Source organism: Rhinolophus ferrumequinum, chromosome 17 (assembly GCF_004115265.2).
Source record: "Rhinolophus ferrumequinum isolate MPI-CBG mRhiFer1 chromosome 17, mRhiFer1_v1.p, whole genome shotgun sequence".
NCBI lineage: Eukaryota > Metazoa > Chordata > Mammalia > Chiroptera > Rhinolophidae > Rhinolophus > Rhinolophus ferrumequinum.
Window position 1 is genome coordinate 60,649,447 of NC_046300.1, and position 6,286 is coordinate 60,655,732.

The window sequence follows — 6,286 nt, forward strand, 5'->3', positions numbered from 1 at the left end:
CACAGAGGGGCCAGCACAAATCCCACCTTTATCTCCCAGAGACCTCACCTCCTAATACCATTGGGGAATAGGGTTTCAGCATATGAATTTGGGGGGACATAAACATTTAGTCCATAATAAAAAGTTATCATTTCTCTGGGGTAAATAACTAAGAGTTCAATTTCTGGGTCACATGATCACTGCATATTTAGTTATATCAGATGCTGCCCAACTGTTGACCAGAGGGAATGTTACGTTCCCACTAGCAATGTGTGAGTGATCCCGTTTCTTATGCTCCGCAGCATTTGGTGGTGTCTCCATCTTTTATTTTAGCCATTCTGACAGGTATGTAGTGATAGCTAATTGTGATTTTAATTTGCATTTCTTTCATGGCTAATGATTTTGAACATCTTTTTGTGTACTATCAGTATATCCGCTTTGATGACATGTCTGTTCATGTCTTGACCCATTTTCTAATTGGATTGTTTATTTTATTTTATTTATTTTTAATTTTTTTTTATCCAAAATGTGTTTATTGGGATGGTTCCTCACTCATCTTGACTTACGGTGCTTTTAGTGCTGCTTCCTTCTGCAGGAGCACCCTTCTGTGAGCCTTGCTTTTCCTCCTGGAGGCTGACAGAGGACCATGGAGCAGCCAACACACAAAAATACTGTTTGTGCATGGCTAAAGACGGTGGTCATTTTGTAGCATCCTGGGCGTTTCAAGTCCATGAAGTAGGAATTGGGGCTCTGCACCAGGGGCTTCTTCTTGTGTTTCCTCCTCTTCTGGAGAGGGATGAAGGAGATCCTTAGCAAGAGGCATGTTCTCGTGGGGTGGTCGTCACCACTGAAAAGGATGGATTGTTTATTTTTTTACCATTAAGTTTTGAGAGATCTTTATACATTCTAGGTATCAGTCCTTTGTAGTTGTCTTTTAACCTGCTTTTGAGTGTAAAGTTTGCCTTATATTTTTAAAGGCATCTTTCTACAGAATTTAAGTAACTATTATGCTTATTTTTTCTTGTACTAATTAATATTATTGCTGTTTAGAGTACTCTTTGTTTCTCTTCCTGATGTGTAACTATAGAATACAGATAATTTTTTTTCCTTCAAGGGAGATTACTGAGGAAATAGTTTTAGAAGAGAACGAGAAATTTCTTTGGGTGAGCGTAATATGCTGTCTCAGCTTTAGCAGAACTAACAATAAAGATTCTTCTAGCACAGAAAAAGAAAATGGACATGATTTCAGCAGAGAAAACATGCTACTGTCTGAGACTCTGGGATGCTGGTAGACGTCTTCTGTATAAAGGGAAGAAAATACATAGTGGAATAATGCCAGTTCAGGTAGAGTGTGCAGGGAGAGAAAAAAATCTGGTCATGGGTAAACAACAGGTAAAGGGCTGATATCTCAAATCTGAGGACTCCAGGGCCTCAGCCCAAGGGAGCCTTTACTTGGAGAGGAAGATATGTTCCAATGAAGCTGGAAAAGAAGCCGGTCCCTTCTGGAGCACTTAAACTGTTCTGGATTTGGGAGTTTTGTTTGCAGAGTTTAATTAACCTGTTCAAGTTTGGATTTTAATTTAGGTTCAAAATTGTTAAAAGATATTTTAAGAACTAAACAAACAAAAAACAAATTTGTGATACAATCCTTAACATACACTGTATGAAAATGTAAACATATATATACTTACAAACTACATATCTAAATGATTTTGATACCTTTGAGCTGCATTAATAATAGAATTTAGATAAAATAGGTGAGGGTTATTCTAATACAACTTTCTCACTATTTAAAAGGCTATTTAGACTAGAGCGTGTCTGTCAGCCAGTTATGTGCTGTGATTTTCCATTCTTTCTCAATGTGAAGACTGACCTCTAGTGTTCCATTCTTTTAAGAAATAGTAAACTAAGTCTGGTTGGGAGCAGATACTGGGATACAAATTGCTTCAGAGATCAGCTGCCCAACATCTGTTACACACCTATCACGTGCTGGTCTCTGATGATGGAGATCTGCCTTATTCTAGAACTGCTTCGAGCAGTGTCAGTTATTTCAAATGACCTCTATTGGATATATATTATCTAAATGAAAGACAATATTATGGAACTAAGAGTATAAAACAAGAGCTGGCATATCACTAAGTCAAATCAAGATTTAAAGGAAAATCTGCACCATCCTGTTCATATATTTTAAATAGTTATTTCCTGAAATGTTCACTCTCATACACAATTCCATTCAGAAATCAGTTCCCAACAAAAAGTTTCAAAGACATAATTTTTGAACAATACCAAACATTTAGTGTCACGGATGGCAGTTTTTCATGAGAATGATCTAAGGAAGTTTTTAAACCTTTTATTAGAGAATACTTAAAACATTCACAGATGTAGAGAATGGCACATTAAACCTCTGTATGTCCCGCCCAGCTCCAGCCATTATCACTATTCTGAAAATCTAATTCCATGTGTACTTCCCTCCCACTTCATTCCAAATTTTATTTTAATCAGTTTAATGAATTGTCGTATTTTGAACATCAAAATACATCTTTTAGTGCTTAAAATCTTTAAAACAGTATCCAATATACTGAACTCTATTTAACTTAGGAGAGAAAAGTAAAGTTATAGCAGATTTGAGGCCAGTAAAAGTAAGTACGGTGCTGTAAAGCTGTTATAAAAGATAGTCTTTAGCTAACTACTTGTCGCCTCCCGCACGTCAAGGGTTGTGGGGAGCAATGACGGCAGCGCAGGGTTAAGAAACACAATAGTCAAGAATAGAGAGCAAGCGGGGCCAAGGGACTGCAGCCTCAAGGACTGAGCCCCGAATGGGGCCTACACATAGCTTTTATCAGTTAGGTGGGGAAGTAAAGGAGATAAAGCTTGTCAATCTCAAGATCTGTGAATCCCATACATTGTAACTGGAAACTGATTCAAGCCAATCACCCCTGCCTGCCAATGATCCCTAAGTCTCAGGATGTATGTACCTCCCCCAAGGGACAAAACCTGTATGCATATGAATAGATGGGGAGCACATCATTGAATCTCTTCTCCTGCAGGTTGTGGGAAGGAAGGCAGCCACAGAGGCTGAGGCTCTCCTTAGCCTGAGGAAGGTGGGGGGCTGTGCCCACCACTATCAACCCTGTGGGTTCTCCTGTTGGTCCCCACGCTGCTCTGCCTGGCTTAGGTTGCCCCCCCACCCCCTGTGGGGAGTCGTACCCGTCATTGGCTGACCAGCCATCTTTTGGGGCCAAACAGGGAGACATAAAGTGCAAGCACAAAGGTGAAGCAAAGTCTCTGAAAGGATCCGTCTCACAGACTCTCCTTTTTTTAGGGGCAGGTACAAGGAGACAGACGGGTAGATTGCTGCGTGGCAACAACTATTAACTATTACTAAGGCAAAAAAAAAAAAAATGATGTCATCAAAAGAGAAAAAAAAAGAGAGAGGGACGTATGGAGAGAGGGAAAAAGAGAAAGAGGAAGGAATGAAGGCGGTCTTAAAGAATGAACAGAAAAATAAGTCTTTTTTACAACTACCTCCTCCGAGAAGCCTTCCCTAGGGGTTAGAATTAACCACTTTTTCTTCAGCTTGCTTTTTTGTCATTCTATTCTGCTTCGTTTAAATAAAATGCTGCAAAGGTCTGTATTCTCCAGTCATCAAACGTGCTTATTGAGGGCTAGAATTAGGTCTTTCTCTCTGTATTGGCGTCTCTGCCCCAGGTAAGCCCGACAGTCTTCTGAGAAGCCTCTCTGTGTCTGTTGCTGATGCTTACTCGTTCTCAGATAGCAGCCAGGGTGCCCTGACTTGGATCACCTTACTCCTTTCTTCAAAGCCCTCTAGAGGTTTCGCATTTCACTCAGAGTGAAGCTCAGTTCTTCTGATGGCCTCAAGCATCCCAGGCACCTCCGCCTGGCTCCCCTGACCGAACATTCTTCCCCCAAATGGCCACGTGCTAAATTCACTCACCATTTTCAAGGTTTTGCTCAAATATTTTTTCACTCCCCTAATCCAGCACTTCTCACCCATTCCTTACTCTTTGTTACTTTTCTCCACAGCAAGTATCACCAAATGGTTCTGTCTGCCCCATTGGGATGTAAGCTCCATGTGCAAGATGTGTGTTCACTGCCTTGCTTAGAGCTTGTCACATAGCAGATGTTCCAGAAGATGATCTGTGGGATGAATACTGAATGAATTGTGTCTCTCATCGTGTGTTGGATATAATAGGCACACTTAATTAATGTTTGTTGAATGAGCCAATGAATAAATTCTGACCCGAAATTGTTCTAAATAACCAAAATGCCTGAGAAAGCAGGGGAGAAATACTCAAAAAGTGAGGTCTATTGAAAGCAAATTTTAGAACATAGAATAAGGCTGTAGCTCTATCAACTTTGCAAAATTTAGCTGTGAACCTAAAGTATGAGTTGTAAGAAATCCTGTAAAATGTTCTGTCTCGTGGTTTCAGCACCTACTTCTAATCCTGAAAGTTGCATTCTAAGATTTTCCTTAAACATCTGGCTCTGGTACAAACCTTTTGAAAGGAGAAGTTAGCCACCCCCATCTACCCACAAACTGGCATACCCTAAATTGGGTGTTTTCAAAGCAGGCTTCTCCCTTATTAGCTGTTTTCTATTTAATTGTTTCTCTTATTTAGTGGCAACATACACCCTTTGCAAAAAAAAAAAAAAAAATTTCATCTTGGTCACCTTGTGGCATTACCTTTGGAACAAAATAGTAAGTGTAGAAATATCAAGGGAAAAGCACAAAGGCCATTCTAAAGTGGGTGGTCAATAGCATTTTAATTCTTCACTGTAATCCTCACAAACCAAAAGCCCTGTGAACTATTAAATTACTGTGGGGATTTCCTCTGGGCTCCTGGTCCCAGCTGGTCTCAGGATGTTCTTGGCAACGGGCAGCTTGGGTAATATTCCCCGAACACCTGTCACCTGCTTCACACAGTAATCTAAACAGAATACGAATACAAAGGCCTATTATCAATTATGCAATGATCAGTCTGGCTCATGCGGCACGTCTGTGTGGCCTCTTTCAGAGCATGTTGAACATTCCCTCAGCAGGCACATCAAAACACAGGAGACAAGAAAGGGCATGAAGAGATGGCTGCAAGCTCTGTACTTCCACATTCGGTTAAATGAGTTTGGGCACATGGAGATGAAGTGGGTGGAGGCGGGCATTTGTGTCATGCCGAAGGCGGGGCTCTGGGCGAGGCCCATGACAGCCAAGGTCTGAAAGTACATGCATGTGCACACAAGTGAGTTTTTCTCCTCTGGTGTTACACTAGGTGATACCCAAACTCGTGGTATTAGAACACTGGCTTCTGACCTTCCTCACCATCTTTATGTAATGCCTGGCATGTCCAGGGTAATCAGCTGTCCCCGTTGCACAGGACTTACATGGGAAAAGTCCTGGGCACACTGGCAGAAGCGGGCCACCCTGTGTCAGAAGTGCTCAAACTGGCACCGGTTGGCCACCCTGTGTCAGAAGTGCTCAACACTTGTTTGCACAGTCCATTTTCAACTCACCAGTAAGTATACAATTGACTCGTGATTCCAGGAAGGACTGTGCCCAATAGTAAGGACATTCAGAAAGCAAGACAACAGCGGGATAACTGTGAAGCCAGGGCTGTATGAGGAGTGGGCGCGTTGACAGCAGTTTCCCCGGGAGCAGACATCACTGCAGAGTGCAATGTCTGTAGATAATTTGAAAACAATAATAAAACTGACTAAAAGGCAGTCTGCTTTGAATTATCAGCCTGCACCAGCAATTTTACATAAAGGCAGTGATAAAATGTACTCCTCCTGGCTGGGATAGATACCCCCTCGATATGCCACTGCGTGGAGCAGAAATATAATCCATGATCTGGAATTTTTTTTTTTAATTGAGAGCACATGCTACCATGCTTCCCCGAAAATAAGACCTACCCTGAAAATAAGCCCCAGTTTAGATCGTCAGCCAGATGGACACATTTAGTGTGTTATGACGATGTTCCAGGAGAAGATGACATGACTGTATTTGAATAAATGTAGATTGTTGTACATGAAAAAATAAGACATCCCCTGAAAATACACCCTAATGCGTCTTTTGGAGAAAAAGTTAATATAAGACCCGGTCTTATTTTGGGGGCAATATGTATATGTATGCTAAACCCTTTCCATGATTTTCTCATCTAATCCTCCCACCAACTCATAAGGAAGGTACTCATTTCTCCCACTTTGTAGATGAGGTACTAAGAATTAAGGAGTCTTTTCATTAAGGTCACAAAGATAATAAGTGGATAATCTGAAGGCCAGGCCTGTTTGAGGT

General features: G+C 41.2%; 1 pseudogene; it reads right to left on the reverse strand.

Moving 5' to 3' along the window:
* Positions 1–552: 552 nt before the first annotated feature.
* On the reverse strand, positions 553–802 carry LOC117037145 (40S ribosomal protein S27-like; annotated as a pseudogene).
* Positions 803–6,286: the final 5,484 nt, after the last annotated feature.